At 38.4% G+C, this 27645-nt stretch overlaps 2 protein-coding genes across 4 annotated transcripts in view; both read left to right on the top strand.

Moving 5' to 3' along the window:
- LOC128744182 (D-2-hydroxyglutarate dehydrogenase, mitochondrial-like) overlaps nt 1-27645 on the top strand; it is a 64231-nt gene that overhangs the window by 1541 nt on the left and 35045 nt on the right. The gene's annotated exons all lie outside the window — the stretch shown is intronic.
- Nucleotides 1-27645, top strand: part of LOC128744181 (D-2-hydroxyglutarate dehydrogenase, mitochondrial) — a 46753-nt gene that overhangs the window by 1341 nt on the left and 17767 nt on the right. Inside the window, exon 1 of one of the 3 annotated variants that reach the window (XM_053841004.1) lies at nt 19788-20068. The exons of the other annotated variants lie outside the window; for them this stretch is intronic. The gene's annotated coding sequence lies outside the window, so the exon portion shown is untranslated. Of the gene's footprint in view, nt 1-19787; nt 20069-27645 lie in introns of those variants that run through there. 3 annotated transcript variants of the gene reach the window in all.

Below are 27645 nucleotides of genomic sequence, written 5' to 3'. Positions count from 1 at the left end.
GGGAAAATACCTGACCAAACCGTGGCTGACCGACGATGTGCTGTCTTGTGTCGAATTACAAGTGATGTTTCGCTGCGAGTTTGTTGAACCTTTCCGGCTAGCGGAATTCAGTTTACGTTGCGAAAAACTGCTCTCTACGTGCAATTTGCTTGCATGCAAATGGAAACAGAATGCTAGCAATAACGTGTACAATTTTAGCAATGATTCCCAGACTTTTGAAGAAGAGCACTCGAAAATGTCTTTCTAATGATATGATGTAGCAAAGCACAAATTTCCCGATAACTGCGGATAACGTATCAAAAACGCAATTAATTTTTACCTAAAATATTACGTAAAAGTGACAAAATGGGATTGAGCAAATTGTTATACGTTTTGATTGAAAAATATTTGATTAACCTAAATACTGTAAGCCGACGGAACGTTGGCATGTAGTAAATCCAGAAATAACGATAATTATGAACAATACTTTCCAACGATGGATAATTACAAGACGTGTTTTTGTTATCAATTAACAACAAATTGCTCTGGGCGCCTCTTGTTTCGTGGAAAAATTCCTATGCCGTCGGCTTGTTCTTCGTTAATTGTTATGCTATCTCTCTCACCTCAGAAAAGGCCACGTTTTAATTTTCACCTGAAAAGAAAAAAGACAATTTAGTCAATAACATGAGCTGGGAATCATGTGGTAGTGTCAGCACAGCTTAGCTGAGACTGACTGTACTTTAACGTTTTTGCAGTTGATGTAGAATTAATTGTGGAGAATAGGCAAGGAAATTATTAGTCATTAAGCACAATGAATAGGGAAGAATTCAATTATATTAGGAAAGATATTTATAGGTTATTCGATATCTACTATTCCATTTATTTCAACGAATTTTTTAACATTTGGGGCTCACTTTAAAAAATTACAGAGTTTCGAGAAACTTTTAACACGAAAAACTTTGATGCCGTCGACCAAATAAACCAGGCAATTAACACTACGATTACTCGTAATAACGGAAGGCTTCGTCTTTTCTGAAGGTATCAGTCCAACTGACCAAAGCTACAATATTGATACATCATACATATATCGCTTGAATCGAAGTTAACATGCCAATCCCTATGTTGCTGTTGATGATTGCTAGAAAAACAACGACAAAACATTAAATCTTGAAAAACGAAAGAGAAACGAAAGATAACCATGAACATTTAAAAATTGTCTAATTATATTTTTCCTCCATCTGTTCGAATGTTTCCTGCTGGGAGGTATCCCAAGTTCAACTCTGATGAAATAATTGGTATCCTTGAGGAGTTTCATCCTGCTGACTCCGAAGCCATTAGTACCGAAGTACTGGTAGAGAGGGACGATTTTTTACTGCTTTTTATTCACTGATCTTCGACTATTTCGGTAAACTTTCAGTTTATAAACTGAAAGATCTATCGAAACCTGCTAATTTGTATCCAATCGTGAAGCTGGTGCGGCTGTTAGAGTTGTGGTTCAAACCAAAATGAGAAGAATGACATTGATGTTACGGGTTTGTAATAAAGTTTGTAACAAAGTCCGCTTAGCCTCGAAAAAGACATGACTGAAAGCCAGATCGAATCTTGCATGCTCATATTACTGAAGTGATTTTAACATTGTCAATACGATTGTTTCTTAAATAATGAATACTCATCACTTCCCCTCTCCCTATGTAACAACAAGTAACGCAAACTCAACCCCCCTCCCCCTCACAATAATGTGCTAGGTAATTTGTTAAAGATTGATTGATTTTTGACTCGTTGCTTTGTAATCCAATGCTTCTGGCATCCGTCGTTCCAAGGTTTATAGATATGATTCTAAGGTCGGCTGCGGAGACTAGGAACACGCTCGTCGCATTACACCTTCAATAGCGATGTTAAATAACATACAGGGCAGTCCATCCCCTTGCCGCAAGCCTTTATGCAATAAGGACTCAAGAATATCGATGAATACCGAAAGATGCACGTAACACATCTCTTCTTCCAGGGTAGCTTTGATCAACCGCATCAGTTTATCTGATAACCCGTTCTCATGCATTATAGCTTTTTGCGCTGGACTACATCGTATGCTGCCTTGAAACCCATGACAATCAGATGCGTGGGCGCACTGTATTATAGTATCTATCAGCCGATAGTCCAGGTGATTGTTGCCGTATCAAGAATTCCTCTCCATTGTACTCGGTCCTGGGCTACTCGTCGCCAATTCGTTGCGCTTCTCGGCACGCGCAAATCGGCATCAACCCACCCGAGCCATCTGGCACGTTGGGCCCCTCTATTCCTAGTGCCGATGGGAATCTTGAAGAGAACGGATGTCACTGTACAGTCGTCCGGCATCCTTGCGATCTGGCCGGCTCACCATAGTCTCCTAACTTTCGTTAGGTGTACGATGGGAATCTCTTCAAGTAGTGCATGCTACTCCTGGTTCATTCGCCTACGCCACTCTCCGCTATCCGTTTGTACTCCGCCAAAAGTAGTCCGCAATAACTTTCGTTCGAATACGGTAAGTGCACAATATGTCTTCCGTAAGCGAAATGGCTGTCTCAAGTCCGTAGAGGACTACCAGTCTGATTAGCGTTTTATACATCTTACTCTTTGATTGAAGCGTCTCGCGGAGAGAAAAGTAGGCTCGATTTAAACCTTGAATTCGTCATTAAATCTCGTTATTCGTATTATTGAAGAGGAGGAAGATTTTATCCGTGATAGCACGGGCCCCTATGAAACTCGCCTGATGCTGCCCCACGAAAACCTCGGTATAGGTAATAGGTGACGTAACAAGATCTAGGAGCACTTTGCTTTTGTATCCACTCCTCCGGTAGTTTCGTCTCCTCCCAAAGCCTTGAAATTATCCAGCAGTGAAGTGCCGTTGCTAGTGGTTCTTTGCCAATTTTGTAGAGTTCTGTCGAGCGTCGGTCCTTTCAGGCAACTTTATTATTCTACAGTTGGCCGATTCCTTATCGGATCTCTTGAAGATCGGGAGCTGCAATACTGTTACCGTTGGTTGGCACTGTTAGCTTAGCTTCCGTTTCATCTCCTCCTGGTATATCATCATTGAGATGCGCATCGAAGAACTGCTTCCACCTGTCGACCACCTCGTGCTCGATAGACTGACTAATTTGTTAGATCAGTGTTTTACCACAAGGTAAACTGGGAGGGAGCCAAATGATTTCATTTATTTCCGTTGGATTACCCAGAGGTCTCCCAACATGTTTGACATTAGAAAACCTGGATTTTCTGAGTAGTAACAGTAATTTTATAGGTTATGATAAATTAATTCAGATTAATCAATTGGCTAGACAGGCTTTCGTCGTGCTCTGAACACAATTCTCGGCGGTTCACTGGCAAAGCGCAGAAGACGAATCAATTGGCTCTCTCTCTTTCTCTGTTAGATGTTACTGTGGATTCTGCTCCTACCTAGTAAGATTATTAGATTGTTGACGTCGTAGTCATGTGCAGGACCTTTAATTATCACCGAATTTCAAACAAAACAGAAAATCTTTTTTCTTAGCATACATTGTTTTTTATGCCTCTGAGTTTCGTATGTACAACTGCACAGTGATTTTCATCGTAGTATACAAGTTCAATATATCGTGAAAATAGAACAGGAGAAAGTGATTTTCAAATCCACAAGGTGATATTCACTTCAGGAAAAAAACAATTTTAAATGCAGTAAATGAAAAGAAAAATCTTATGTCCAACAGCTGAACGCAAAAAAAGCAAAGCCATGGGTTTATACCGTCTTTAGACATTACCCTTCTTTATCGACAGACTTCGCAGCCAGCTGTTAGAGTACAGGAAAATTACGGGGCCAGTGCAACAATCCTACTGACTCTAACTAGCAAGCACCGCCTAGCCGAGATTCGAACATACGACGACTGGCTTGTTAGACCAGCATCGTACCTCGAAGCTAGTTGGGCTAGCACTACAGCTGAACGCAATAGATGCTAAATAACAACATAAATTTTTTTATTGATTTTCACTGCTCAAACGTGAATATCAGTTTGTTACAATATCACAGGGCGCTGATATTGTATATTCTCGTGCATGAAGTTCATGCTTGCTGCATTTAGTTATTATGTACGTTTGATCAAAGCAAGCAGATTTTCAATGCAAGGTAGACTGATAATCCAGAAGTTTGAACGCTATGCTGATGAATATTAACAGCACTGGTCATGTGTCGTTAGCGTCGTATTCGTGCTGTGTGCATCATTGTTATGTGTTGTGGTGTTGTTAACGTGGTTGTTGTTTTATTGACGTCGTTGTCGCGGGTCAACTAACAAACTGATTGACTACTACAATATCAATGACCCGCATCCCACATCTTCCCTCTTCTCTATAAATGAAAAATTTTGATTGATTTTTAAAAATTTATTTAGATTTACAATGGTCCAAATCCTCGCGCTCGCAGACTTGAATATAACTGCTTAAATAAGCTGGACGGTTGCGGCCTTTTTACGGGTTGCCGACTGAATAATGTAATTGATCTCATATCCGTAAGTCCTAGCAGATTAAGCCAGGGCTTTGTTTGACAGCCCCTCAATAAGCTGTGCTCTGACAAACCGCTCTTGGTCCACTATACTATAGCCGCAGAGTCTGACTTTTTCGATCAACTTGGCATGAAAACCAATCACCGATCCTCCCTGTCCTTGGCGCATGTTGGAAAAGGTATAATGTTCTGCATGATTCAAAGATTCAGTGATAACGAAAACATTTGAGTTTCTTGAGCCCGAAGATGTCTGAATTTGCTCATCAAGAACACTGACCTCAGAGTCTGTAATGTACTCGGGTGCTCGGACATAACTTCCTTCGCTGACCATTTTGAGAACAAATGTATCTGTAACAGCTGAACAGATATAAGATACGGAAGCTATTTCAAGGTACTCAATTTACAATTGAAAGATTAGAGTGTACGTTTGTTTGATGTACCTTAAATTTGATTGTACGTAAACGCTAAATTATTCTCATTACGTGCCAGTGTCATTATCGCTATGCTCGACTTTACATACAAATTCGTCTTGAAACAAGCTTACATCTAGTGATTGATCACGGATGTGGACTTCTCGATCGCACATTTAAAACAACAAACTATAGTTTCCTGCTAGGCGGTTATCCCAACCCGCACTCGTGGTCATCCCGAACATACGAGTCATTACTATTCAATCATGTTTTGGCTGTTATCCCAACGCGCCATTCTTATGGTCGTCCCGAACTCACAATTGTGGTCGTCCCAAACTCACACACAGTAACAAAAGTCTCTCCTAAGGCGGTTATCCCAACGCGCCATTTTTGTGGTCTTCCCGAACTCACAATCCTCCTAAGACGGTTATCCAAACGCGCATGTGTGGTCATCCCGAAGACACTTCAAAACTTTTTTCCCATAAGCCATTTTTTCAGTCAAATCTACCTTTTTACATTTTTTTGTTTGAAAAAAAAAATTCTCTGCCGTTCAGAGGATACAAAACTGATTTCGATAGTAGGATCGCCAAATGTGGAATCTGCTCCTACCTAGTAAGATTATTAGTCTTTCTTCAGTCTTCTTGCAAGCTTACGGGAAAAACAACTTGTTGACTGCTTCGCTGTTCGAGGTTCAATGTTGCAATTTTCCAAACTAGCCTGCGGTACCTTTGTTGACGTTGTAGTCATGTGTCGTGTTGTTAGCGTCATACTCATGCTGTGTGCATCGTTGTTACGTATTGTGTTGTTAACGTCGTTGTTGTTTTATTGGCGTCGTTGGCGTGGGTCAACTAACAAACTCATTGACTACTATAATATCAATGACCCGCATCCCACAGTTACCTTCTCCGACAAGCGACGAGGAACAGTATTCAGGCATCATTCGGAGGAATAAAAAACGGTTGAACAGAAAACAAAAGCTGTTGGTCGTTGTGAAAAGTAGATTGCTCAGTCTCTGTATGCTTAAGATGAGCAAAATTAATGTAAACCAAAGAAATACCATGCGAAATTTTGATTAGGTTGAATTCTTTAAAGAGGGGACAGATATTCGTTTGACGGTGGAAGAATGTCATATAATAAGATTGTTTAAGAGCAAGCCATATTAGGATCGCTCAAAAGCGACACTGATAAGTCGATTTGAAAAAATAGTGCAAAGTTCCCTCCTCCACGGGAGGATATTTTCGGTCTGTTTCAAAATTCAGCCTATTTTCCTTTCCTTTCGCTAAATAAATACTTTGCCAATATATAACTTTAACATGTTACAACTATTTTCTCAAAAATATAACTAATCTACTGTTTTTTGTTAAAAGAAATCCTTTAGAACTAGACCTAGACCCTATTCAGAAGGGAAAATGTTGTACTTTCACATGATAAAAAGGTTAATTTAGATAGGCCGGAGTCTGCAGTTGTTATTGGCACGACAACACTGAGCCAGTAGAGCGTCATGCCACTCCTATAAATAATGCCACTAAAAATATTGTATTGCAGCAGCCATGGTTATCTAAGCGAAACGTTCCGCTACTTGACTGGTCAAATGATCGACAGTACATATTTCAGGTTTAAGGTAGCAAATAAGAAAAGCTGGTCTAAAATCGACATGGTAACACTTGGAAAACCGTCGGATTTAATTTCCAGTCGAATTTTGGGAGAGATCCGAAATGAAGGCGGTCATACAAAAGATTAATTTCGGATTGAATTTGAAATTTCCAGCGAAACATTTATTTATTCACTGAAATTTGGCGGTACGACTAAACAAGTATATACTCCATTTTCACATAATTAAGTTATTTTCTTTGCAAATAGTGAGTTCGAGTTATTTTAAATGAATTAATTTTAAACAAATAAACAAAACACGCCTTTTGAAACCAAAATGGAGCAATGAACTACTTGCATTTTATTTAAACAACAATTAAGGACAAATAGAGTGCAGTGAAACGAATGTCTACCACTGTATGTACCCTTCTAGTGTACCCCAAGGTTTACATCTGAGTACTCTTCTATTTACTTTACGTTAATGACGTTTCCTTTCCATGAAATCTATTTGTATGCTTGTATAAGCAGATGACAGAAAACTGTTCATAAAACTAAATAATAATAAGATCAGTTCATTCTACAAAAAATTGTACTGGCTATAAACTTCTACCACGAAACAGAAAATTAGATTCAAACAATAATGTAATGACCAAAAAGCGGTAAAAGATCGAATTTGTATCTCTTTTGATAGGTCTATTTTGACTTGAAAAATAATAACCTAAACATGAAAATCAAGAATAGATTTGTAAAATACTTAATTTTTTTATTGCTTGTTTAAGAAATTTCATCCTCTTCAGTTGCCCAGCGTCGAAAGGACAAAAACTCGATAAAATATTTGTGAAGGCCTAACCTATCGGAAAATTTTCACCAACAAAAAATTAAAAATCGTTGAATAAGGATAGAATATTTTGATAAGTTTGCATGAGTTAGAGCATAGTTGCTTTGACTTCTGTTTGGACCACCCTGAAAAATTTTGTGAAAAGCTTATTCCAAATGATATGATTGTTGGATTGCTGAGAAAGTTCGTTTCGCGATGCTTAGTTCATTACATTAATAGACATTAATTTTGGAAACAGGAAAATCGAATAGTTCGACCAAAACTTCGATAGTTCGAAACAAAAAAATCTCTATTGCGAATCTCTTATCACTATACTGTGAAATGACAAACAAGAAAAAATATTTTAACAAACTACCATGAAGTGGAACATACTTTTTTATGCTATTTTCAATACTCCGTCCATATGCGGACCGTCATTTTCTTCAATGACTCTTTTGCTACTTAAGATGATTGTTTGACAAGAACTAGGCTAATGCTAATAAAGTGTTGGGTTGGGTTGAGATTTATACCTGACCTGGAACAAAATAAATTGTGCCCTTGGATGCGCAATAGCTTGGTGTGAATAATTTCAAGCAGCCGTAAATGGGCTGCGAAACTTTACTTCAGCGGAAGGAGGAAGTGTTTCACGATATAATCACATTTAACCAAAACAACAAGGTTTGCGAAATTTAATACCAGTTTCTTTCATTTCCGTCCATGCCGGCCACTAGTGGACAATTTCTTCGGAACTGCGAACTGGAGTACAGGTAAATAGAAGAAAGAAACCGTCGCTTGCGATGCAATCTGTTCTTTGCGTATGCAATTTGAATTGAAGTTCATTCAAAACCAGAAAATATAGTCGGAAATACCTAAAACAACCAATAAAAGCATCATCAAACTTTTCGATTAAGGGATGGTAATACAGGCGTAAATAAATTTCGCGCCAACTCAATCAAAGGTTGGCATCAGCTTCTCAAAATTCAATGAAACTTTGTGTGGGTAAAGAGTTCCTGTAAAATAGTCCAGACTAACTTTTGGAAAGCGCTCAAATTTTGTCACTTTTTTATATAAAATGTAATTTGAAAATAATAGTACGTACATAACATGATCTATGGGTGGCTTTTATAAAATATCTTGAATTTTCCAAAAAAAATACTGAAAAAAATAAAATTTCCACAAATTTCTACACTGAAAAAATGCATTTAAAAAATCAATTTTCCAAAATAGTCCGTTTTAGTAATTGATCTTTTTTTTTTAAGATATGCGGCCAACAAGTCTTTTTTACTTCGCAAAATGCACATTTTTAAGGGATAAAGTTTTTCTAACAAAAATTTTTTCTTGTCCATAATGAAAAAAGCGTAATTTTACTAACTTACTAATCAACCCAATTAGTGAACTGTACTCTAGAAGCATCTCTGCCATAGGAAGGGCCAAATATGATACGCGAAAGATTCACATCTGAGACTCATGGCACTCATACGACCAGAACGCCAAAAAACGCGTCTAAGTTAATTTCAGCACAAGTGCGAAAATGTGCTTAAAAATTTATAACTGCCAAACTTTCACCCCCCGCTGGGTGTTGCTCCATACCGTCGCGTCATCGCATCGCGCCGGCATATGGGTGCGGAAAACAACCAACAGCATCTAGAAATCTAGGAATCGATGGCCCCATACTTTTCCGATCTTTTGCTTTCCGATTTTATTCGACCGACAGCGTCAGCACAAGCACAGCAGTCAAGAGCAGACCTGTGCTCTGGTTTCCTTCTAGAATGAGATACCTACATCAGACAGAGCGACCTTCCGGAGTCGACGTCGTCGTTCTCGTGGGAGATAGCGTAAACTTGACAGGCACACAGTCACACACTGTAAAGCATTCGCCTTCGCTTCGGAAGCACTGGGGAAAGCACTCTGCGAGCTAGTGGAGAGAGTACGAAATACCGGATATTAAAGGGGAACTGTTATTCTAGGAGGCACACTGCATCTTGGTTTTAGTAATTTTTTCGTGACCATCTAGAGACTGTTGAAACAGTTATTATGAAGTAGCAAAATAACTGTCTAAAACACAAAAAAAAACAGTTTTGCGAAGAAGTGCTGTTTCAAGAACTCATCTCCATTCATCTCGAAGAAGTTACTAGAATAAAATATAGACTTGTAAAACAATTGCAGAAACAAAATTTAACTATCAATACGGTAGTAAACCGAACTAAGAATTGAAATTGAAATGACAGAATATAACCAACGTTTTCAGCTTTGCGAAAAGTTATCTGCTTGTTTAACCCTCTACCTGCGAGGCAACATTGTAAAAACGATACTATCAGGCGAATTACTTTTTTCTGTGAAAGAAGAGTCAAAAGAACCTGCCTTTGGAATCCTCAAGAAAAGTTTTCTTGTGGCAAAAAAAGATCAATTTTCTTCCAGCACAATTTAAAGATATGGACTTCTTCGCCACTTCATGCCGAGAAAACTAGAGTGAACCGCCTTTTTTTGCCAAAAAAAAAACTGCTAGAAACATACGCAAGGTGTGAACAAGTACCACACTGCTTATATAAATGTCTTACTTTTGCCAGCAAAGGATTGAACCTAGTAGAGATGGTCGGGTAGCGGAAAATTTGCCCGAAACCCGCACCCGTACCCGTGCCCGCCGGGTTCGGGTCGGGTTCGGGTATTGAAAAAAATAATTTGCGGGTTCGGGTCGGGTACGGGTTCCTAAGTTTTGTTTTTGAAATCGGGTACGGGTCGGGTCGGGTATCCCTATTGACCACATTTAACACTAAAGATGGTCGGGTACCCGGGCCCGTCCCGTACCCGTTGGGTTGCGGTCGGCTTCGGGTATCAAAAATTATAAACTTGCGGGTTCGAGTCGGGTACGGGTTTTCAATTTTTTTCTTGATCGGGTACGGGTCGGGTTCGGGTATTCAAATTTTCATACCCGACCATCTCTAGAACCTAGTTTAGCAGCATTTTGAAATTTAAAGAAAAGAACTTTTTTTACGACAAAAATCCTCACTGTGCAGTGCTTCGACGCGGGCCTCACTAAAAATTCACGATTGAAATACTGAGTCGTACATAAAGTTCCTGGATAATTGGGAGGTATTACGTACGTTAAGGCATATTTGCCATATGTTTATAAGCATGCAGCGTGCTTCACATGATGGAAGAGGAAATGATGTCCAATTTAATTTACAAAATAGAAATTGTTTTCTATTCTTTGATACCATACAATGTAGCTGTATTCCAGTATTGACCTCACACAGACGAAATCAGTACACTGATCTATTGTGATATCGCCCGGGTGTACTGTGTAACCCGCAGTGCATTTCTTCTTGCTGTAATCGCTATTGCAGAGGTGGGCACAATTCCGCTAATCCGCTAACAGCTAATTAGCTCAGCTAACATTTTGGTTAGCGGTTAGCGTTTTCGCTAATTTTTATAACCGTTAGCGTTTTTGTTAGCTTCCGCTAAATTTATGTACCGCTAAATAAACCGCTAACTTTTTTTTGGCAGAAGGAAAATTTGTGAGAAATATCACACAGGCTTCGGTTGAAAGGTTCCAAATTCCAAACTTTTGTACGTACTTTACCAGCCAAGAGCCGGGGTGGCTCTTACCGTATCAAGAATTCCTCTCCATTGTACTTCTGGGGTGACATTGCGATTCTCGTTTCGAGTGATTTTGGTTCGGTTCGCCCATTCGTTTAGCGTGGTCGAAACGAACCAAAATCACACGAGAATCGCAATGTCACCCCTGGGTCTTGGGCTACTCGTTTCCAAATCGTTACGCGTCTCGGCACATGCAAGTCGGCTTCAACCTGGTCAAGCCATCTAACTCGTTTGGCCCCTCTATTCCTGGTGCCGGTGGGGCTCTTGTAGAGAACAGATTTTACTGCACAATCGTTCGGTATCCTTGCGATGTGGCCGGCCACAGTAGTCTCCCAACTTTTTCCAAATAGTGACAACTCATGGTGCATACGCCTATGCCACTCTCCGCTATCCGTTTGTACTCCGCCAAAAATAGTTCGCAATACCTTCCGTTCAAATACGGCAAGTGCACTTCCGTAAACAAAGTTGCTGTCTCAAGTCCGTAGAGGACTACTTTTGTACGCGGTCTCAAATAAATCGATATTTAAAAAAATTCGAGGCCTCCAAAATTCACTGAAAACATCAAGGGAGATTTTTCAATTTTCTCGGACATCACTAGTTTAATAAATTCATAAGTGTTGGGCCAATTATCAACGCAATAAAGTTTTCACAACAACCAAGGACAATTATTATCAACAAAATATGTTTTTACAAATTTTCTACCTGCTAATTCCCTTTATTCTGATTTCATTGTATTTTTACTAAAAACTTGAAATTTTATTACTACCTTTGAAACAAAAATTATCTTTTATTGCCGAAATCAGCGCTTTTCGCTTAAGTAATGTTGATTCTACAGTGCTAACAAATTTAGCTGTTAGCGGTTAGCGTTAGCTTCCGCTAAATTGTTGATTGATTTAGCGGTTATCGAAGCTAACGTTTTGATTTAGCGAATTAGCTGTTAGCGAAGCTAAAATTTCGGTTAGCGGTGCCCACCTCTGCTATTGAGTAACCGATATGCTTGTTGAATGTTATGCGTGTGTAATTGGGTTTACCCTTCCTTCAATGCTCTCTACTTTACAATGATAATACATAAAACCATTTTTTTGGGAGTGGTTTTAACCCAAAGGGTCATTCACCATCATAAAACTATTTTATAACTCATCAAATTTACATCCTAGCGATCTGTAGAGAAAATTGTGCCTTTAGAAAGGTTTCTTAATCAACCGTCTTCTTAAAAAAAACTTTTTACATCGCTAAGGTAACCGTGTACCCACCTTTTTTGGTGATATAAATTTTTGTTTTTCCAGTTGCGCCCGAAAAGGTATGGTGTCTTCATCAAAGATGAAGTACAGTAACCCTATAGCTCTTTCTCTTAACAAGCTATAAAAAAATTATTGAACAAAATAAAACCAATTTTAATTGATTTTTTTCTTAAATTTCTTTGGAAATATCCTGATGGAAATTTTTTATAGGCCAAATCTGTAGTACTTAATTTTTCCCTAAGTTGCCCGAAATTTAAAAAAAAATGTTTGGATTGTGAGATTTTTTAAAAATATTTTTTAACTTATTAAATATGCGTTCTAACGACAAACAGTCTTTAGAAAAAGTGTTTGTTAACATCTATTTATATAAGATCTATTTATTTAAGAGGCTTATGTCTGTACCGAAAAACAGGACTCTGACAGGACGTCATAAAAGGCTTATCGGCAACTAAAAACAGGTCCCTGACAAGACGTCATGCTTTCGTAGCAATGGGTTCTGTTCTCATTCTCAGTCACCTCACTGATCGACTGCTGAACTGTTCGATTGCTCAACTGGTTGACTAGACTGCTCGACTGGACTGGTCGATTAGACTGCTCGACTGGACTGGTCGATTAGACTGCTCGATTTAACTGAACTGCTCGACTCAACTGCTTGATTAGATAGATCGACTTGACTGCTTGACTGAACAGCTTAATTTAACTGCTCGAGTGGACTACTCGACTTAACTACTCGATTCGACTGCTTGACACATTTGTTTGACTTGCTACTCGACCCGACTGCTCAACTTAACTGCACGATAGAAATGCTCGACTCAACTGTTCGATTCGACGCTCGCCTTAACTGCTTGATTAAACTGCTCGACTGGACTATTCAATGCAACTGCTCGACTCGAATGAACTGCTTGACTTAACTACTCGATTGGACTGTTCGGCTGCTCGACTTACCTGCTGAACCTGATTGCTCGATTTAACTGCTCGACTGGACTACTCGATTTGATTGAACAGCTCGACTAGACTGCTCGACTTAGTCACTCAACCCGACTGCTCGATTTAACCTTTTGATTCGACAGCTCGACTTAACTACTCAATTCAACTGCTCGATTGGACTACTCGACTGAACTGCTCGACTCAACTGTTCGATTTAACTGCTCGACTCAAGCGCTCGACTAGACTACTCGATTCAACTGCTCGACTGGACTACTCGACTTAACTGCTCGACTGGATTTTTTTTGTGTGGATATTATCACTATAACCAGCATTTTGATCTATTGTGATCTTATCCAGGTGTTGTTCCGCACTTCGTTGTTATTGCAGTATCGCTATAGAGTGAGCGAACTGCTTATTATCCGTGCTTAAAGTGTCGGTGTATTTTCACCCCTTTTTCCCTCTACACAACAAGCTATAATTTGCCCTTGAACAAGCGGCTTCATTCGCACCTCAAGCAAGTACCACTCTTACAACTTACCTTGGCAAGAGGCTTTCATTGTTAGTAAATGCAGAATGCAGAAGGAAGAATGAGGAGGGGCCTGGGAATAAACCCATGCTAAAGTCACTTAACATCGAATGGCCTGATTCTACTAAGATTCGAACCCTCGGCTCGACTGGATTGCTCGATTTAACTGCTCGATTTGACTGTTTGACTTGACTGTTCGACTCGAATGCTCGACCACTCTGCTTGACTCGATTGCTTGACTCGACTGCTCGACTCGCCTGCTCATCTCGATTGCTAGTCGCGATATCATATGGTCGGTGTTAAATCAGACCGGACCAAGGCGCAAAATTGAAAAAAATGAATTAATGATAGCAAACGATCACGAATTTTCTAAACAACATTTTACTCTAATCAGACTACATAAATGTTGCAAACAGCCAGAAGTTTTTATTCAGTTAAATAAAATCCAATACGACCATAAAAACTTTTATGTACAATATCTTAGTCCTATATTATAGTCCTATAAGAACTCAAAGAACTAATACAAAGATTAAACATCTTCGCAAACACTGATCAATGGAATGTATCCGCAGTTGTTCTGAACAGATATTTTTTTCCGGATCGTAAGATTCGGGCTCAACTAGTACTGAATAACTAACGTAGAATATTTGACAGCAATAGGACACCATACGAACCGTTGCTTTTCAAGAGATGGCGCCTTTCTAGTGGTAGTAAAATCAAAATTTTTCACTTATCTATGTTTACCAACCTGAAAAACAATCACTAATCATATTTTATTTGTGGTACAGTTACACTGTTATACTTAATTTTCATGACTTCTCCCTAACTTTGATAAAAAACAAACTTCTCCTATACCTCTCCATAGCATCTTTCTACCATTCATCCGAGAATCCGGAAAAATGATTTGATACCGTACAAGAGCCAGGAGCTGAAGTAATGTTGCTGCGTTGGTAAATTTATTGTCGCGCAAAATTGAGTTGTTTCCGAAATGTACAATATGCGTTACAAAGCAACGACATCTGTTGTATTCAACAGGGAAACATTGATAGTTTCAAGCATACTCTGACTGATGGCGCATGATGAAACACTAGCGCCAACTTCTGTTATTTATTATCAGAAACTAGAGGCACAAAGTTACAAAGTTAGGACGTTGCAAATGATTTTTAAAATTTTTATACCCACCCCCCCTTGGAAAAAATAGGGGGCAAAAAATAATTTATAAGATATACGTTAAATTTTGACGTAGGACTACATCTTTGTTTACTATACTGGGTAGCACTTAGTAAAATTAAAAATAAAAGTGTAACGTTTGAATGAAATATTTCAAATTCCTATAACTTCTAAACTACTGAACGAAACATAACTAGTAATATGTCGTTGAATAATAGTCTTTTATACAGTCAATAGTGAAACTGTATGTAAAGTTTCAAGGACAAATTTAGTTAACACAGAAGGCAAGCGGGCGGCACGAATGGCTAGCGGGGGCAGTGATAGTTGCCAGTAAAGGGCCCTATTCTCACAGTCACCCCACCTAAATTTTTTAGGTGAGGTGACAAATTGCGATCCTCACAGTCACCTGCGTGACTCCGCTCCGCTAGAGTTATTGAGCATCTCATCGTTAAGATTGAGATTTGGCCATATGGGTAGAAAGATTTTTTTCGTCAAATATGATCCTCTATCAAGCTCTGAAATATTTGCACTAAGCTACCTAACACCCTGTATATTTTTTTGAAACGGTAATTCTACAATTGATGAAAGGACGGTAGGGGAAAGTAATGAAAAATTTTTGGAATGGAGGGGAAAGAGCGGAAGGTGAGGAGGGGGGTTATTACTAGCTACACTTAACAAGTAATCGTTTTGACTCCTACCTTTTGTCCAATGCTGGAAGGTGCATGGGTTAAACCAAGCTATAATCTGAGAATAAAACCGGATTCGAACCCACAACACCCGCCAGGGCATGTGGCTTGCTGGTACCCATGTACCTTTGAACCACAGAGGCGCTCGACAAAAGGAGACTGCATAACCCCCTTTACTAAGGTAGCAACGTATCTGGTTGGGTTATTTTTAGACACAAATTGTGCCTCTTCCTCCGTCTACTGTAGAAACCACCGACCGAGAAGTTTTAATCTAACTTGCTTTTACTGGCAGGGCGACGATACAATGCAGACCCTTGCGACTTACAAGGTACTACGCGTGACGCTGCTCGTCTGTCAGCGTGTTAGCCGCGATTTTCAGCGCAGGTTTTTGGGGGTCACATGCTTTGGCGTGTGTTGTGGGTTCAAATCCAGTTATACACCGCTATTCTATATTTCCAGCGAAAATTTTTTCGAACGAAATTTCCGCCAGCAAAATCAAATGGACAAAACATCTCGTTCTAAACAAGTTGAACGAAATAAACATTCGTTTGAAATCCAGAATAGGGGTTATAATCTGATTATAGATTATAGCAATCAAATGAGAATTGCAAAAAGTTATTAAAAGTTACATTTTTATTCCAGTTTTGGCTTCAGACTTTATTCGAAATTTTGCACAATGTTTCAAATGGAAAATTCCGATATCAACGCAAAGTTTGTAGTGCATTCCACTACGTAGCAGAGCGGCCAGCAAGTGTGCGTCTTTCTATGAGGCCCAATTCTGACTCACCTGGGCCACGTGGTCGCTGCCGCTGCTGCTCAACGCAAGGCTAACATCAAAGCACGAAACCGAGTGAGTGCTAAGTAAAACAGGCAACAAAAACAAATAAACAATGTCTCATTCTTCGGCCAGATATTCCTCCACGACACGGTTGAACCGTGCAATAAAAAGGCCACTGTAAGCATTTCATTATTCTCGAGGCGCAAAGAATGCAACACCACGCAAACGATGCACAAGTCGGTCCTCCGTCTCCGGTCCGAGCGAAGGTGAAGAGCAAGAGCAAGACAGCGAAAAGTCACAAGTGATTAATGATGGCATATTATTTTTATTTCGTCTTTATTACTATCTTTCCCGGCGTTTGCGTTGATGATAGGTGCTTATCGATACGAATATAAATAAAGCACACAACGCAATATTTAGGTAGCGCAGAAAGGTATAAAATGGGCTCTCCTGGCGAGCCGGCTTAGGCTGGGAACCAGCTTGTGAAGAACGGCTTTCCCGAGGCGCATTTTATACTGTTTCTCCATACATTTAATACCGCGCTTGGATGAGATAAACCAAGAGAGCTTACTGGAAACGTGCTAGGTATTGGGAGAAACTTTTTTTTGTATTGCAGAAAATGCAAAGTATAAAATAAACGTGTCTATTATGATCACCATCGGTGCGATGATGGGTAGCCTGTCAAAGTCAGCTGCTACCGGTGTTCATGGCGTAAGAGAGATGGGTTGTTGTGCTCCACGCGGAACAAAGTAAAATGTGTTGACCATTAGTTGGTTTATGACATTCGGGTACACTCTATTATGCACATTAATTCAAGAAATAGACTAGGTGAGTATGTCGAAATTTGCCACACAATAACATGTTACGGAAAAGCCAGAAACTAATGAAAAATTTAAACAAAACAGTAAATGCTAAGTTAACCGCTAGAAAGCTAGTGTTCTGAACTGTCAGCAAGTAACGCCTGGGCTTGCTTTATTTTGGTTATTTATCGAGCCGCTACGTTGGCCGTCCTCCCCGCATTCGACACTCGACAGAGACAGTCGAGTCGAGTAGCTCGAGGTGACTTATAGAATAGGACCCTACAGATACACTACGATCATGATATGAAAAGAAAATCGATTTTTCGAAAATTCTAACTGTCTACAACTCTCTAAATTTCGCTTGGCTGAGGTGCAGGAATCAAAAGAGCAAATGTGAAGAGAAAAAAAGAATACAAAACCGAAGTGGAGCTATCGATTGTTTATGATTCCAAACTTCATGTTTTCGGCAGGACTTATTTATTCTATGCCCGACGTTTCGATATATTTAACATCTTTCTCAAGGAGTTAGAGTGGTCGCAGTGGTCCAGGCTCCCATAAAAAAAAGGAGTTAGAACCACGTATCGTATTTTGTCTGGTGGCTCCTGTAGAACGTTTGAACTAGTCACATTGATAAGTAATACTAGCATTAACCGAGTGTATTCGAACGAAATTCTTGCGGTTCGTTTTAACATACACCCTGGCTGAATCAGTACACTATTATAGCCATTTGCAATTCAAAGTTTGCTGCTCTGTATGGTTTATAGCTATCAATCGTTCGAAATCATCTCATAACTCTTGCTGTTTGCAACATTTATGTAATCTGATAAGCGTAAAATACAAGTTAGAAAATTCTTGATCGTTTGCTGTCATTCTCATTTTTTAAAATTTTGCGACTTGGTCAGGTCTGATTTAACACCGACTATACTACTATGTATTAGACTTGCTCAATCGTCGCAAATTAAGTTCATTCAAAACAGCTGCTGCTTATAATTTTGCCACCGAGACCAAAGTTGCCCTACGTCAACCATGCGGTCGACTCCTGTACACAATCCCACTACGTAGCATATCGTAGAATCGCAGTCATTAGCGTTCAAAACCTGACTACTTTTCGTTTTTAGATTTTTTGTATTTAGTCCCTGCCTTCCCGTAAGGCGTAGTTTTAGGTCAAAAGACTTTTCTTATAGAAAATTGTAAAGTTGATGAGTTCAGAAAAAATATGAGTCCACACAAACTCTAAATGCTGACTAAAGCAGCTTTTGTCAAAAATTGAAAGTAAAAAAGTTAATATACATATTGAAAAACTCTTTTTATCTGAAACTTAGGTTAGACTTTTGAAAGAAACGTAACATAGAAAATATGAAGACCAGCAATTGATAAGAGCTGAAGTCCAAATTGTAACCAAATCGAGTGAGAGATCGTTTTTCCTATGCCTGGACTAGCACCTATTAACTCTCACTCGGGTTTGTTTACATTTTGGACTTGGGTCCTTTTCAATTGTAGGTCTTCATATAACCTTGATTGGATAATCTAACTAAATAGCCAATTTAAATGTTTACTTAAACGCAAATAATATCTATGCTTTGATACTATGACGCAAACTTTAACAATGCTATTCATTGGAATGTTTCATCCGCAAACGTTCGCGGGTAAATGCTAAACAAATCGATGAACGCACGTACAGTAGACGTACAACATCGATGAATCAAAACAATTATTTTTCTTCAACCTTCAAGGCATAAACTGTAGGCAAAACTATGAAAAATAAGAACGTATCAGTATCTGTGGCTACCAGTATTGTGCCCATGGTTGTACATCACACACCAACACTGTCCCAAAATCATAGAAACGACACAAACACAAACCAACCCTAGAGCACCTTCCACTTACACACTCATGCGCACACTAGCAGGGCCACAGTTAATAATAAATTTCCCAGTAAATTTCATGTTCGTAAAGGGAAATTTTACGATAAAATATGATATGATAGAACACGTACCTTGCCGTTTCTTCTATACACAATTAATTTCGTTGCTAATATCACTTATCAAACATTTTCACTTACTATAGTAAAACTGTGAAACTAAATCTGCACAAAAAATAACATTCTTGCTTTTTTCACCTCACACCGACACACAATTTTGACGTTTACAACCTATGCCTCCTCGTTAGATGGTTCACCACACACAACGATCACCGTAACCGTTTTTTTTTCTACTTCTCTTTCCGCTTTGTTTCCTTCGTTCGCTTTACGTTCGAAAAGCGCACCGCACTGCTTGTTCTGCTTGCTCTGCTATGCCAGCGTAACGACAACGTGTAGGGCCCCGTACACAACGGCAATCTGTGTACAACGAAGACTGTACGGAGGGTTTCCAGAGACTGTAGAAATGAAACGTTGCCGCATCGACGTACAGCGCAGTTCAGTAAAGCGTGTACGTTGTTAGGTACGCGTACCGCCGTGTCTACACCTCCCACTCCTGTGCGTGCCAACTGTCTAACCCCACCCCAGTAGACCGTAGGTAGATGGTGGCTTCTTCTTATTGTTCCCTTTTGCTTCCCTCGGTAAATACAAAGTTGGAAGGGATTTTTCGGTATGGCGCACAGGGCGTGGCTTCAAGAATGCGCGCTTTCTTTATCCCTTATATACTACCACGTTCTGTATGTAGTAGAAAAAGACAACACAACATTTGACTAGGTAAATGAAAGTAGGGGAATCGCCGTTGAGTGCTCTTTCCTGTTTGTATTTTTCCTTCAATTCACTGCTTATCTTTCTGGGCAGTGAAAACGAATTCGTTTGATATGCGCAAGGTGATGAATGGTTCCGCTTACCAAGAATGAAGGAATGAAATGCGATTGCGCATTTTAAAATGAAGTCAGCTTCTGCTCGAGTGGGAGATCCTCTGTGTCGATATTGTGCTCTGTGCTATGCGAAGCGCGTTGATGCGACGTTGTCACATTTGCTACGTTCGCTTTACTAATAGTGTGCGAGTCAAGTGGTGAAATAAATCATCCAACCAACGCTGTTATCACCTTTCTACGTAACATCCAGGTATGTAAATATAAATCGAAAGATTATTGCATGTACAAGATGGGAACCACCATATTATATTTGCTGTTTTGATAGAGCGTGGAGAAATAAAATCGAAAGCATGGAAATTACTGTTAGCTTCTCTGACAATAAGTAACAGTACTATCAGATCAATGCATACTTGTACAGGAGTGAAAATTAAGAAGAAACTTATTTTGTCCTTCATAATTTAATAAAACTTATCCAATTTTTGACAAAATTGTTCAACCTTAAAAGACGTTTAAAAGGAAACGGACAACTAAAAATTTGAAACATTTTATTTTTTCAAACATTTAGAACTACAGTGGTGTCCTAATTTTGCCTGCCTCCGATTTTGTTACGTATTATCCCGATTTTGTCATGTTTTCTTAAGGAGAAATAGGTCGTCATTGATTCTGTAAATTTCAGTTTTTTTTTGTTTGAAACAAAATTGAATCAAGCCCGGCGTAGTGGTTAGCATTCACGCCTCTCACGTCGAGGACCCGGGTTCAAATCCCAACCTCGCAGAAGTCACGAATGACCTAAAAGTGTTAAAGTCACTATAATCTAACAAAAAAAAAAACACTTAAAACAAAATCTCTGTGCATAAAAATATATTCTCTGTGTTGAAATTGGTCAGAAGAATGCAGTGAATACATTTTTAAAAACAACCACTGTTTTGGACCCAAAAACTGCTTCCGAAATTAGGGCTTCCGACGAAAAGTTAATGACTGCTGATTTCCCCTTAACCAGATTTAGATTTGCCGAAATACATTTGCATTAATTGGTCTCGGTACACTCAAAATATTCTGCACATAACTAATACAGTAATGACCCGATTTTGTCACCCCCATGATGAATTTAGGGGTGACAAAAACGGGGCAGTGACTAAATCGGGTATTTTTTCAATTTTTTATTTTTTTGCAGATAACTTAGAACGAACTAGGGGAAGACGGGGTAAGACGGCCACCCTAAGCGAATAAATTGCTAGCATAAAATGTGTACGAAAATTCACATTTTCTTGTTCCACACATGGAAAAGCATTCATTTATCTACCATTAAAAATTATATAAAGAATAAATTAGTTTATTTTTCCGTGATTTGTCATCAATTTTCGAAACGTCTAAAAATTACTCGTTCACAACCAGGCGGGGTAAGAAGGACCACCAAAAGGGTAAGACGGACCATGGCGGAGTAAGGCGGATTGTGGCAGATTTGAAGGTTTCTTTGAGTTGTAAACACAATTTCAATATTATTAACTAAGTAAGAACAAGTTCTTAAGGGGTTTTAGGTACATGCTAAAAGAAGGTATAGTTTAATTTAGACACCTGCTAAAAGACGGAACTTTACTACTAGTTCCATTTTGAAAATAAGAGTAGAGGTTATATTACTCCACTGGTTTTTATTTACTCTTTTCTTGGCGTTATTTTTGTTGATTTGTCAGCAGGACGTTTACTCTTCGAATACCATTAACTTTAGGTGAAGGTAAAGAAGGCAACGTTAAGTGAATTGGAATCATCGAATTTTGATTCCGTTAGATCCAAATTTACATTGATTGTGTTATTCAAATGGCACTTGTTGGCTTGTGGCTTCTTTTGACGTGGGAGGCTCTGTGTTAGACAGGATGATCTCAGATTCAGGGATAATTTTTATTTATCAGAATAATAAAATAGTTAGTCAAATTTAACAGGAAAAAGGTTGGTTTTTCATTCAATATTTTCAAAATCTATTAAGACACTAAACAGAAGAACTTTAGGCAGTTAGGCTTATACAAATTTGAAAAAAAGTTTATGTCACCCCCCCCTTCAAAAATTTTCGAAATTTGAAGGGGCAAAAAAATAAATTGCAATTATGTCGCATTCTTTAATGGTAAGCAGATTTTTACAATTCAACAAGTTTACATCTCTAAATTACCCAATTCGTGCAAAGTTGAAGTAATTATCTCGTTAGTCTCGATCAACTATCCTACACCCTCTATGCTTTCTGATTCCTGCTACAGGTTACAGGCGACTATTGTGCTTAACCTTTAAGTTCCTACGCCGAAAATTGGGATGCTTGAAATTAGACTTTTACTCCATTTGCTTTAAATTTGGTTCCATTTTAATTCAACTTGCTTCAAAAGAACCGAATTAGATTGAGGCATCAATCAATTAAACAATGTATAAGTGAAATTTGCTACCACTTTTGACGGAGATATTCCGAATTGCTGTGGGATTATATTTGGATGTCACAGGTCTACTAGGTATAAGATTAAAATAGAAATTCAACAAATTACACATTCCGGAACATAAGCTTTCGGTGCTTTCGGGGCTCCTAATTGATCTTTTTATTCCGTAGTGTCCTTGTACCTACCCTAGGGACGAAAAACTTAAAGATACAATTTTTTACTATGCATTGGACGCATGCAGCAAGGATGTCACTGAACTGTTCGAAACTTTTCTGCCTATTGTCATGTTGTGATTATCATTGGGATCAACGGTTGCCCCGACCATTACATCAAATCAAGTAATGTTAAGTTATATTGCTTTTTTACTGAGCTTTAGTATGGAAATGTACGAAAGTGGAATTAAATTGGAATAACACTTTTATTGCTAGGCATTCGAAACAGTTTATCTCTCCAAACATTTCAATAGTTCGCAAAATCCTAGAGCTTTCGAAGAAAGATCTAAACATTTATACTGATCTTATAACAGGACATTGTCCAAACCGCTATCATCTGAAGCTTATGGGGAAACTGCAAGGTGATATATGTCGATTCTGTGGTACAGAAAAAAAGACTCGGAACACCTGTTATGCCGATGTTCGGCATTTTCCAATTAATTTTCAAGGTCTTCGACAGAGGGCTGTTAGAAGCCCTGATATTTGGAAAACAACTCCCAGCGCAGTACTGCACTTCATCCGAAGTGCACCGGACTAGACAAATGCTATTAGTCAAACAATGATAATCGCTTCTGATAGTGGTGCGTTTGCATCCTTAATATATCAAAGATAAACACTTTTTTGTTGAGAACCAGCATCAGCTGAGGAATGGGCTGATACTCATATGACTAAAAGGTTGACCAAGAAACAAGCGTTTCAAACGTGAATGGTGTCAGAGATTTTTTTTCTTAAAAAATGTCAGTAGCATAGCACATGCGTTCCACGTAAAAAGTTTTAAGGACCTTAATTGCCATTTTTACGAGAAGATTAGATTCCGATACTATTTCGTGGTTACCGAGTTCTGAACTAGTAAGTGACACAGATTTGGATTATTCTAAAATACAAGGTAACTAACCGAGTGACATGCAAGTAAAAAACAAAATTCAAATGAAGGTCAAGTTACACGTTTATGGCTCTCTAAAGTGATCCTGTAGCACTCCACCATTTTCAAGTTGATTCATTTCTGCCAGAATACTTACTTTATGTGCTTGGATCAAAAAAATTTGAAAGTTGTGTTGGTTTGAACTTAAATTTAAGTACTGTACAACTTTTTTGTAAGAAACTTTTATTAATCTGGAAAAATATACACTGGTTTCTTCTCTTTTGTTTAGTTATTGAAGGTTTGATGTTATTATTTTTTTCTTGCCCCCCCCTTGAACAATATTTCGAGAGCAGGACATAAACTTTTTTCCAAATTTGTATAAGCCTTATGAGCACTATGACGTATGGCCCTTTTACCCCGTGAAAAATGGCCCGTCTTACCCCTAGCTAACAATTTACATTATTTTGCTTTTATCTCTCAATCCGTACTATTTAATATACATTTTCCGCCACACGCAGAACAAGAATTGCCCAATTAAAGTCAGTGATAAGAGAAACGCCAAAATATTTAGCTTTTTTTTGCTGAAAAACCTTAAATTTGTTGCTGCTGAAATTATATCGCATGAAAACACTGCGAACGACAAGTTTGTTTTGATTCTAGTTTTGACGTTAGATACGGCCGAGTGCCACAGGATGTCTCAAAAGTGTTTAGATAGGCTAATAAACAAAACATACTGGGGCATGTGTACAAAATTTAAGGATTTCTTGACGAAATCGATGTGGTCCCTTTTACCCCGCCGGGCCTTCTTACCCCTTGTTCCCCTACATATACTTCATTCTGATCACTTTTAGGACATGTCGCACTTCCTTCTACCTCTCTGTGGACATTTGTCATCTTTTCACAGCACTCCCAAAGGTATGAAAACACGCGTTTTTTAATTACGCCGAAATGGTTGATTATACTGGTTAACTATGTTCAGAGAAATTTCACAGCGTAAGAAGCTCTTTCTTATGGTATAAACGATTCTTTGATTAACCCCCCTAAAAGTAAGATAGAAAATTTATTTGTCAAGCAGTAAGAGATAGAGCAAAACAATGTTCTACAAAACTTTTGAGAAGATTATTAAAAAGAACTTTGTCATTGTCAAAGAAAGTAACCTTCTAGCTATTATAGTTGTGGAGATAAGAAACAACTTTTGTGGAAACTCCACGATAATCAACTTGTTGAACACAATTCTTTTCACAGTGTTTTAACACATTTGACATACTAAGCTTTTGATAAATCAAAAGCGTGACAAAATCGGGTAAAAAACGTGACAAAATCGGGTCAAAAACGTGACAAAATCGGGGGTGACAAAATCGGGGAGTGACAAAATCGGGGAGTGACAAAATCGGGTTACCACTGTAGTAAAATTCCATATGAAATTTCATATGATTATCATGTGCCGCATATAAATACAATCCTCCCAGAAATACAGCCCGGACTCGATTATCCGGGTGCTCATTTTTATTTTCAGCCCGGATAATCGAATCATCATTTTTGGTACAAATTTTTTTTTGGTATGTCAAGTTTTTTGACTTTTAGGTATCAGAAATGTTTTATTTATTATTGATCTATCTTCCCAAAAGTCAGAAAAATCCTTTCTTACGACTTTTTCAACTAATGATTTTTTTTGATACAACATTATTTTTTGCATGTGATGTTTTTCAATATTTAGGTATTATAAATGTTTTTTTTTCATTATTGATCAATCTCCCCTAAAGTCATAAAATTCCTTTTTTGCAATTTTATGATTACAATGATGATGGTGATGATGATAATGATGATGGTGATGATGATATTTAAGTAAAAAAATTGATTTCATCATCGCAGGATTTATTTTTGTTTTGTTCGCCGATAAAAGGGATATAAGAAAGGAATTTTGTGGCTTTAGGGAGGTGAATCAATGCTTGTCTGATTGAAATCATCATGTAGCATGAAAACTATAACATTTGGGTTTAAAATAAATCAGCGAAAAAAAATATTTTTTTTTCACCCGGATAATCGAGTCTAAAAACCCGGATAATCGAATCCCCGGATAATCGAATCCCCGGTTAATCGAATCCCCGGATCATCGAGTCCGGCCTGTACACATAAAAATTATGTATACGCATATGAATAGGTTGTGCAATTATACACATAAAAATTATATGCATTTGAATAAAATGTGCAAATTTTTGGCGGTATGATAACTATTTGGCTCAACTGTTGTACTCATAAGAACTTGTTTTATATACCTAAGCCCATTGCAAATTAATTTTAAAATTTTTGTCAGGCCTCCCCCCCCCCTTGGAAATTGGCTTGAAAAATCGAGGGGCAAAAAAATAATTTATATTATATACGTCAATTTTGCAGCCTTGAAAACTCGAAAAATGAGTGTACGAGTAGTTTTTTTCTTCTCTTTATTATCGAGATTTTCAGCCGTGGGTTGGTTCATATCGTACGAGTAGAGTTAATGCTTCTAACACGAAACAGAAATCGAAATTCGAACAACGGAATTTCAGAAAATCGGCAAAAAAAATTTCTAACATTTTTGTCTTTCTTTTTGCAAAATAATACCGTGTATGTTAAAAGAAAGAATTGATTTGGTTCTCACGTTTAAACTTTAAGTAAAAATACTTAAAACGCATTTTTTTGCTCGATTAAAAAATCTGAACTCAATCGATCGAATATTTTGTAATCGAATACGAATATAAGCGTGTAGGGCGCTATATCTCTGCATATTAGCGTTGATAAGAGAAAATGCTTATCAACTTAGGGACTATTTTGGCTCGTTTTATTGTACCTGATTTTTATTTTCAGATGGATTTCAAGCCACCGAGAATCTTGCATGTGCATAGTATTTTTCAATATAAATTAACAAATCATGGTTGTTTATGTAGTATCATTACATTATAGGGGAGGACGGGGTAAGACGGCCCCACCAAGCAATTAAATTGTTAGCAATAAATGCGTTCGAAAGTTCGCTTTTTCTTGTATCACACATGAATAGGCATTTACAGTTGGATTTCGAATTTGGCATGCCTCGATTTTGGCAACAAAAGTATTCGTTTTTGGCAACACAAGATATTTCACTTCCAAAAATATGTTTAAATATCAATCAGTTTCCGCAAACATGCTTTTAACACTAGATATAGCAGCATTTTAAATATACCTATTTATACCAAAACCAGTCAAAATGACTGGTGGATAAGAAACGATTGGTGAACGACTGAATAATGTGCAACACAGACCTCATAGTGGTCCTTAACCTCTTATCCAGCAACTTCTATCTCCACTTCCTCGTGATAGGGTAACCAACCTGTTTTGGACATCATCTGCAGCGGTACATAATTTGGACATTTCCATTTGATTTTGCTGTTAGTGTCCAAATTATGTACGGCTACAGATGGGGTCCAAAATAGGTTGATTACCCTACCAGCCGGAATACGAACCTTCTTAGCGGAGATTTGGTAACATATCCTGGTGGAAACTAAGGTCGTATACCAACAGGCAAGGAGGCACTGTCTTGTCTCGGCACTATACGGCTCATTCGTGTGAGCGGCTCTGAACTGTTCATTTTCTGTTGCGAACCAATTCAAATCAGCGGCGCATGGTTCACGGTTCGTTTGTCCGGTTTGTTCGCTAAGTTGACAGTTCGGCAGATTACGATTCACAAACTAAACTTCGTGTCACAGTTGGGTGCGTTCGACGAACCGTGGTTCTTTTTCAAGAGCCGTTCTTAGGAACGCTCTTTCTTGTGAACTGGTGCATTTGAACGGCTCGTGAACGTTCGCTCATCTCTAGTTTCTTTGTACGCCTCAATTACTCACACCACAGCTCTTTTAGGATAATCCGTCAATCCCGCCAGCTCCCGAGCCTACGCTGATGGATTCTGCAGGTTACTGCAGACAATAACTTTCATTTCTCCTCCTGCATGACGAATATCTCGAAACCAGGCTACCTTTAAACTGTGAAAAAAATATACCGAGCAGAACTGTTTGCAAATAACACGCTACCAAAAGCTAGCATCCACGGCCACTGGGAGCGCCGCTATCGCCAAAATAAAGTGCCAAATTTCTAAATGATCCCATCTTTACTACCGAAGTGATTAAGCAAATAAGCCATTCAACATGTCCCGCATTCATAAAAAAAAATCTGGTTACTTTAGTGTAGTATAATAGTGCATTGAAAATTAACATATAATACAATAAAATATTTTCTTCCAAAAGTTGCATAGCGGTTAATTCTCTGAACTATTGTATTGTTCATCATTCTTACAAAGTGATCGAAGCATTTGACCGTTGAACCGTTGAAACTT

The sequence above is a fragment of the Sabethes cyaneus genome, chromosome 3 (genome assembly GCF_943734655.1).
Source record: "Sabethes cyaneus chromosome 3, idSabCyanKW18_F2, whole genome shotgun sequence".
NCBI lineage: Eukaryota > Metazoa > Arthropoda > Insecta > Diptera > Culicidae > Sabethes > Sabethes cyaneus.
The sequence above is the reverse complement of the archived record's forward strand: the minus strand, read 5'-3'. Positions and strand labels throughout refer to the sequence as shown.